The 9,104-nt window shown below is 44.6% G+C and overlaps 1 pseudogene; it reads right to left on the bottom strand.

The window, feature by feature from the left end:
• Nucleotides 1-4,782: 4,782 nt before the first annotated feature.
• On the bottom strand, nt 4,783-6,414 carry LOC102821488 (annotated as a pseudogene).
• Between the last annotated feature and the right edge of the window lie 2,690 nt (nt 6,415-9,104).

The following is a 9,104-nucleotide window of genomic DNA, read 5'->3' as shown; positions in this document are numbered from 1 at the left end:
AGTTGTTCCGTGGGAGAAAGATGAGGGTTTCTGCTCCCGCAAAGATTTACAGCCTCGGAAACCCTGTACAGGGTTGCTATGAGTCGGAACCAACTTCACGGCACATTACAACAACAATGTATCTAAATATCCATCCATCATATCTCTATGTATTCATCCATCTGTCTAACCATCCAACCATCTGCTTGTTTATGTACCTAAGTATCCATCCATCATCTACCTACCTACCTATCTATCCATCTATTTATCTGTCTAGTTATCCATGTATCTATCTATGTATCTATTATCTATATACCCACTTACTTATCTGTCTATGTAATCTATGTAAATATCTACCTATCCATCTGATACATAGCTATCATCTATTTATATAACAAGCAATATCGTCTTGATGGACTCCTGGTGTGGTGCTGTTGGATAAGCCCTGGACTGCAAACCACAAAGTTGATGATTTAAACCCACCAGCTGCTCCTCAGAAACCCTGTACAGGGTCACCTTGAGTCAGAATCGACTCAATGGCACCTAACGATATAGTCTAGATAGACAGTCTTTGTCAAGATTGAGGACTGAGCACTTACACACACCCACAGGCACCTTCAGTGAATCACTGCTGTCTTTTCAGGTGGATGACACTTTCCTTTCAGAACCATGTGCCCTGCTGAAGGACAATCATAATGCCCGGTTCTTCTTGGATAGCCTTCGCCAGTGGCCACGAAAGCGCTTAGTTAGAGACCTGTATTGGCTTCATTTCTTGTTTCCACTGAAGATGAAGTTTTACCTACTTATATTTTGAGAAGAGTTGAAGAAAAATGAGTCTTTGCGATATTTAACAAGAACCATGCTGTTGGTGTTATTTGCCATTGAGTCAACCTGGCTCAAGGAGACACCGTGTGTGCTCAGTAGAACTGTGCCCCGTAGGGTTTTCCACAGCTGTGACTGATGGGAAGTAGATCCCTGAACTTCCTGTCCCAGGGGCTTCTGGGTGGTTTGGATCACCGACCATTCAGGTAATAGCAGACCTTAGCTATGAATGCCCCACAGGGCCTCGTAAGGTAAAAACATTGCCTTGTAGCCCCCAGGAGTTCCTTTCAAGCAGTTCCAACATTTCTACAAGAAACCTTTGCAGAGATCCAGTGAGTCTGACTGTGCTGAACACGTGTCCATGAATAAAAGAACATGGTCGCTACCTATGTCGAGCTGACTGTCTCTGTGTGAATGAAATCTTCCCCACAGACTTGACCAGCCCCCATTTCTGACAGAATTCACTTTAAAAAATCAATCTATCACTGAGCACGAAATCTGTCCCTTCATTTGGAATGGGATTCTTCAGTAAGCAGGCAGCTTTGGCAGTTCAACGGAGAATTCTACCCTGGTCTTCAGAAGACATGGGTAGGCTCAATTCCCAGCCAATGCACCTCAGGGTAGCCACCATTAGTGTTTCAAATACTGGTAGGGTCTAGACTCAGAGAGACTAGGAAGAAAGACCTGGTGGTCTCCTCCCAAAATGCAGCCTGTGCATCTCCTTGGTCTGATGCCATTGTGTGTGGGGTCGTCCTGAGTTGAAGGCAGGTTACAACAGCAGCTACAGTATAGGACAGTCCTGATACTATCAATACTTTCTTCTTCTTCTTTACTCCTTTACAGACTCTTTTCCAACTTGCTGTCTCTCGTGGATTGAGTGTTGTCTACCAAAAGCATGTGTCAAATTGACTCTGAGCTACAATTCTCAGTACCCGGACAGTTAGGTTTTACGCTGTGTTGTAACAGTCCCCCATGAGGGGATCTTATACGAACAGCCCTAATCTGATGTAGGAGTCAAGTGTGGCGCTGTAGGGTAATGCATGAGATCGCAAGGTCAGTTTGAACTGGAAGGTCTGCTGTCCAATCTCAGCAGAAGCTCCTAGGAAACCCTATATGGGGTCGCCGCGAGTGACTGGGCGGCACTTAACAACAACAATCTGATGTCAGGGGATTAGGGTGGCCTGTAATACCCTCATTCAGGTCACCTGATGGGATGTATGGGGAATTTCCCTGAGTTGTTCCTTGCCTCATTTTCTACCTTACAAGAGATGAAAGGACAGACAGGTTAGCAAAAATGGAGGGACCTATTGGCACCAAAAAAGGATCCAGTAGCAGACTACAGCCTTTGTATGTGGGGCCCCTGTGCTTACAACCTTCTAGACTGAAAGGAGAATCACCGTCCAGATCTAAGTCGTAGTGTATGCCTTCCATACAACTAGAACCCTGGATTTGGACTTGCAGACTTCTAAACTTGAATGAGTTGCTATCTGTCAATGCCATCCATTTGTGACATTTCTGTAAAAGCCGCCCTGGAGAGCTAAGACAGGGTCCTTTTTCATTTCGATCTGGAATAACACGTGCCCGCCTTAGCGTTTTCAAATCGCTTCTGGGCATCGTTGTTTTTATTGAGCTAAGTTCCTTGTTTGTACTTTTTGTATGCTTCTCACGAATGAATTGTAAACACTCATGGCAAATATTACTGAACTTGAGACCTATAGATCTTCAGTAGATGTTGATACATATTATATACATTTGGGGAGGTTCTGATGTTCATTTTGGAAAGACAAAAAAAGTTACCTTCTAACTGTGTTACTTTCCTCCAATTTAAGTTCTCAGAAACGGGCGTGATGAATACAGAATAAGTAATTAAGATTGATTTTATTTACTTAATAGTCATGTAAACACCAATGTTTTCTGTTAGAAAATTAAGCAATTAAGATTGCTATTGATCATTACTGATGGCTATATAAATGCATATTTCCAAGGGAAGGGCTCTAAATATTTCATCAATGTGCCTAATCATTGAAACTAGAACCTGGTTTACTGATAAATGATGCTTGAATAATACAGAAATAAACACACTGCATGATTAGGTAAATTGAAAAAAAACGGTTGAGTTGGACTTACTAAATTGCTGTGAGTCAGAAACAAAAAAAAAAATACATTTTAACTAAAGAAATTGACCAGTCACTCTGAATTCCTCAGGCACGTCTAAAAATATTGCAACAATGAAATAGCATGCGGTTATTAAGGCTGAGTGGTAGTTGAGCCTGGCACAGATCCAGGAAAAGAAAACAAAACAGTTTAAAAAACTATCATACTAGCCTGGCTTGGAATGTATCCTAAGGAAATAATCAGATTTAGAGAAAGATTTATGTAGGACAATGTTTCTGATCGTTTTATTTATCATAGTAATAAGCAGAAACAAATGTAAATACTCAACAACATAAAATCAGTTGAATGAGTTCTAGAGTAACATTTAGTCATTGGAATGCAAGTGAAAAAAAATATGTAATCACATTCAACATCTTGGGAAATATAGCATTGTAGTTTTAAAGTAAGATGAAAAATTGCATGTAGAGGATGATTCTAAATTTGTAAAAGTTTTTTCACGAAATGTATCTATCGCATATACTGGGATTAGCACTGGCCTCCGAATAACAGGTTAGAAGTTCAAATCTACCAGCCGCCCCTCAGAAACCCTATGCAGCGTTGCTAGGAGTCAGAACCAACTCGGTGGCACTTATCAATAAAATGTACATCAATGATAGGAATGTCTGGGTGGGATAAATGGGTAAATACTAGGCTAACTGAAAGGTTTGTTGTTGTTGTTGTTAAGTGCCGTCGAGTCGGTTCCGACCCATAGCGACCCTGTACAGGGTTTCCGAGGGTGTAAATCTTTACGGGAGTAGAAAGCCTCATCTTTCTCCCGCGGAGCGGCTGGCAGTTTCGAACTGCTGACCTTAAGGTTCGCAGCCCGATTCGTAACCACTACGCTACCAGAGCTGAAAGGTAGACAGTTCGAAAGGTAGACAGTTCGAAACCACTCAGAGGCAACTTGAAAAAATACTTGGCAAGTTGCTTCCAAAAGGTGACAGCTTTGAAAGCACTCTGGAGCAGCTCTACTCTGTACATACGGGGTCTCTGTGAGTCAGTCACCAGCAACATAGGAATGATTTGCATATATGTGAAAACAGTGTTCATCCATGGGAAGCAAAGCCATCAATCAACCCGAATCACTGTTTTATTTCTTTTCACGTTTACAACATTTTCCGATTTTTGACCTCATTTATGTAGCTGATTTCTCTGTACTGTGAAACAAAGGGTGGCTTTGTATAAATGGAAAACAACAAAGACATAGGATAAAACATATCTAATACTCTTTCCTCGTTCTGAGATAGCAGGTTATCAGAGGGGGCTTCAGAAAAACCTAAGGGAAAAATTCCACTCTCTCTCTTTCTCTCCTTTTTTCATCAACAGTTGGGTTTATTTCAACAGTAAACTTGAAACTGTTGCCTTTGGCAAGGTTACTACCAGTAATTGGAATCCTGGTGTGGCGCTGTGGGTTAATGCACCAGACTGCAAATCTGTTTGAACTACAAGGTCGGCGGCTCAAGCTCCCCAGCCACTCTTCGCAAACCCTAGACAAGGTCGCTATGGGTTGGAACTGAATTGATGGCACTTAACAACAATCGGGCTGCGAACCTTCAGGTCAGCGGTTTGAAACTACCAGCTGCTCCGCGGGAGAAAGATGAGGCTTTCTACTCCCGTAAAGATTTACAGCCTTGGAAACCCTGTACAGGGTCGCTATGGGTCGGAACCGACTCGACGGCACTTAACAACAACAACAACAACAACAACGCTACCAGTAATTATATCAGGAAGCAACAGTTTTCTACATTGTCAAATATATAAAAGTTCCTTCTGACTTTCTTTAACACTGATCAGCAAGCGGATTCAGTACACATTGACTTGACCAATCTACTGAGTTAAACAAACTTTCTTCTTCAGAGACTCTGACATCTCAGGCGGAAGAGGACCATGGAGTCTGAAGTAGACCTTCATGGAGTCAAAGATGAATCAGTACTGCAGTCAGAGTGCCAATCATGACGATATGGGCAAAGAGTCCTTTCCAGACACTTTTAAATCCAAGTCTCTGGAGGACCTCAGAAAGGCTGCTAGCTTCCTCTTTATTCAACACAGAGACCACAGAATCAGCAGGGTGGGACACCGTTGCACAGAAGATTCCAGCTATATAACTGGTCACAAATGTTACAACCAGCTGTTCTCCCTTCCAACAGTCATTGCGGGGCTTCGGAACCACAAATGTGTACAATGCTTCAACGGTACACTCAAAACAAGCAAACTTCGTCATGGTATAGGAGGCTCTGCCTCATCCAGAGAGGAGGAACCCCCTTGTAGAACGTATTTAAGCTTCTTCCTTAAACATTTTGGGAACTGTACCCCTCAAAGTGTTGGCATAACCTTGCTGAGTTTGAATTTAAACCTTAGCAGCTTCCATAGGAGCCAGGCCTATGTCAGCAAAGAATTCAGCACTAGCAAGGAAATCAAACACAGAGATGTGAATTCTTCTCTCCAAACATGTTGCTACACAAGACTTTGAAGACTTCATAAAAGGCAAACTTGCAAAGTCCCTGCATAGAGTAGCCAATGAAAGTTGGAGCCGACCCTTTAGCCAAACCACAAACATCATCCTCTTTAAGTGTAACAGAGAATCCATTTAAGTATGCCTTTGTATTTCTGGGGGTCCACCTGCAGGAGCTCTGGTAGTGTAGTGGTCTTGAATCGGGCTGCTAACCTCAGGGTCAGCAGTTCGAAACTACCAGCTGCTCCGCGGTAGAAAGATGAGGCTTTCTGCTCCTGTAAAGATTTACCGCAGGGTCGCTATGAGTTGGAACCGACTCCATGGCACATAACAACAACAACAACACCTTCATACAGGAGAATATTGGAAGTGCCACTGGCTGCCAAAAGAACCAACAGATCTGTGTTGGAAGAAGTGCAGCCAGAGTGTTCCTTTGGAGGCCAGGATGGCCAAACTTCGTCTCTCATACTTTGGACATATTGTCAGGAGGGACCAGTCGCTAGAGAAGGATGTCATGTTTGGTAATGTAGAGGGTCAGAGAAAAAAGAGGAAGACCCCCAGGGAGATGAATTGGCCAAGTGGCAGCATCCATGGGCTCAAGCATGGCAACAATTGTGAGGTTGGTCCAGGACCGGGCAGTGTTTCATTCTGTTGTGTATAGGGTCACTGTGAGTCGGTACCGACTGGATGGCACCTAACAACAACAACAACAACAACAACAACAACAACCTGCATATGGCATTTCACTAAATCCAGAGGCACAGCAGCAGTGTGTATTAGAGCACAACTGAAGACCCCACCTAAGCCACAAAGTGCACAAAACTTCATGGGATCATATCACAGCTTTACTCTTTCATGGCCGCGACTGCCAGGTTCCTGGGGTGGCGGGGCAGGCCTGCAGACCCAGTGGGGTCGATGCAGGGCTCCCATTGGCCATCATGCACCAGCTGCAGGTGCGGCGCACTGTAGGGGTTAGCCCGGGCCAGGTGCGCCACGGACGAGAGCATGTTTGTCTAAGATGGCGAACATCCATTGGATCCCATAGGAAGAGCTGCGTTCTCTTTTCATTTCATTTTCCCACCAAATGTGTGAAGTCACTTCTTGTCGTAATCCACTGCTGATGTGGAAATTAGAACCAAATTGCTCTCTGTAAGACCAACAACCCCTCCATTTGGTTCCTTTCTCGTTTCATCTGCTCTATCGAGAAAGACAGACCCAAAAGAGGGAACAAGAAGTAGAGAGAGATATATGTACAATATTGAGTATGTTAGAAAGAAGTCTGAAAGATCAACACACGTCCTGCAGGGAAGGTGGGTTTAGTATGCTCCTTGGGTTGGGGAGATGGCCTGGAACATTGTACTGAGAAAGTGACTTTTTTTTTTTTAATGTTTTATTGTGAATTATGTGATAGTTTACATGGGAGAACAGTAGTTTTACATTCATCCTATTGTATATTATTTCATTACATGGTTACAATCCCCTCCATGCATCATCAACCAACCAAAGGGTATGCACTACAAGCCTGCCCCCCGGTTGTCAGCACACAGCCCTTCTCCCTCTCTGGGTCTAAAGTCCCCAGCTGCTCCATCTCTCCACATCATCGTCTCTGCCTCCATCTCTGGCATCTCTGCTTCTCTGGGTACAGTCCCGCTCTCCACTCTTCTCTCTTGATGGTCCCAGGGACCTGAAAGTGACTTCTTTTTAAATAAAAACTGTACAGATATTGATGAACAAACACTTGGCAAGGGAATATTTTTCACATATATCATTCAGTGAGAATGAGTCCATCTGTGCAAACATCAGAAATGTCCCATTGCCATGAAGAGCAATGCAGCTCATACCCACTGCCTTAGAGGAGATTCATAGCGACCGTATAGGACACAGTAGAATTGTTCCCTTGGGTCCCTGAGGCTGGAAATCTTTACAACAAAACCTTTCTCCCATAAGCGGCTGGTGGGTTTGAACCTCTGACTTTGCAGTTAGCAAGCAGTCCAATGCTCCGGGTTCTTCAACTGAAATTCCTTCCTTCCTAAACAATGACCTCTCCTTTCCATCTAGTTTCATTGAGGGCTCCTGGTGTGGTGCTGTAGGATAAGCATTGGACTTCAACCACAAGGTAAGTGGTTCAAACCTCACCAGCAGCTCCTCAGAAGCTCTGTACAGTATCGTGGTGGGTCCAGGTTCACTCGATGGCATTGGACAACAGCAGTTTCACTGAGAAAATGCCTTTTGAGGTAAAGACGGGAGGGTGATGCTCTCAGGGAGTAGAATGAAATCTTAGGGTGCGAATGGACCCGGGAACCAGGAGATGTATGAGGATTGAGGAAGATGAGATAGAATTTGCTGACATGTTTGCTGGTGTCTGGTACCTTCGGGGAGGATTTCGTTTTCAAGGTTCATCCATGTGGCGGCGACCCTGGGACTTGGTTTCCCTTTAGGGCTGAGGAGTCTGCCATTGCGTGTCAGGACCTCATTGCCCGCATCTATCTTTACCCATTCACTTGGGTTGTTGCCACTTTGGGGCTGTTGTGAATGAGTCCTGCTGTCCGTACAGGTCTGAACCAACAGGTTGCCTTTCTGTTCCTGTTTTCATTCTCTCTTCATTCTTGGTAAAGGATGATACTAATAGGCTCACGGTTCCATTTCAAAATCTTACTACGGTTTCAAAAATGTTTTCCTGACCTGCTGTGTGTTATACAGAAACCCTACGGGGTTTACTACGGATGACAGGCATAGCACAAAATAAAAACCCAAAAAATTAAATGTTGACATGGTCAACGGATTACTGGTTATTTAGGGAGCACATAGACATGGGGTCAGCTGATTGCCGGTTATTTAAGGAGCATGTTGACTGAGGGTGAGGAGTGCTGCTTGTGCAGTGGGTTAGGCATTAACCACAACTTCGGCGGTTCAAAGCCACCAGCTGCTGCGAGGGAAAATGATGCATATCAGTCTGTTTCTGTGAGTGTGAACAGCCTTGGAAACCCCACAGGGCAGGTGTACTCTGTCCTATGGGGTTATTCTAAGTCACAGTAGACTTGAGGGCAGGGGGTTTGGGTTGTTGTTGTTAAATGCTGTCGAGTGGGTTCCGACTCATAGCGACCCTATATAAGGATTCTGAGGAGTAGCTGGTGGGTTTGAACTGCTGACCTTGTGGTTCATGGCCCAGTGGTGAGCCTATAGCATCACACCAGAAGGGTTTGGGCTAGACTCGGGGTAACCGTGTGGCGTGGGCCAATGGAAGCTAAATAGACTCACCAGAGGGTATGAGGGAAGTGAAGAGAGAAAATAAACAAGACAAAGCTGTTCCCAGGTTTGGCTGGAGCCCCGTGGTATGGCTGGAACCCCGTGGATGCACCAAGCGCCCGTGCCTTGTCTGTGTGGTCCTGGGACTGTGTCCACTGGTTCTCTCGGCCTGGCTTAGCTAGCACAGCTTTGGCCGTTGTCTCCCAGCATGTTTGTGAGACCACTTTTCATCTGGACAACTCAAAGTGCTGGACGAAGCGTGAACATACCCTCCTGGACTTGGCTTTACCCAAGAGCTCAGTATGGGCGCTCCCAAAGTGACCCTGATTTGAGAGAATTCTCTCCCAGAGTCTTCCCTAAACCAGTCACTCTTAAGTGGACTCCGATCCATGCAGACCTGTGTTCTGTAGGGTTTTCAATGGTAGAGTTTTCAAAAGTAGATCACCAGGCC

Source organism: Chrysochloris asiatica, unplaced genomic scaffold (assembly GCF_000296735.1).
Source record: "Chrysochloris asiatica unplaced genomic scaffold, ChrAsi1.0 scaffold00018, whole genome shotgun sequence".
Lineage (NCBI taxonomy): Eukaryota > Metazoa > Chordata > Mammalia > Afrosoricida > Chrysochloridae > Chrysochloris > Chrysochloris asiatica.
This window is presented reverse-complemented; position numbering and strand designations above follow the sequence as displayed.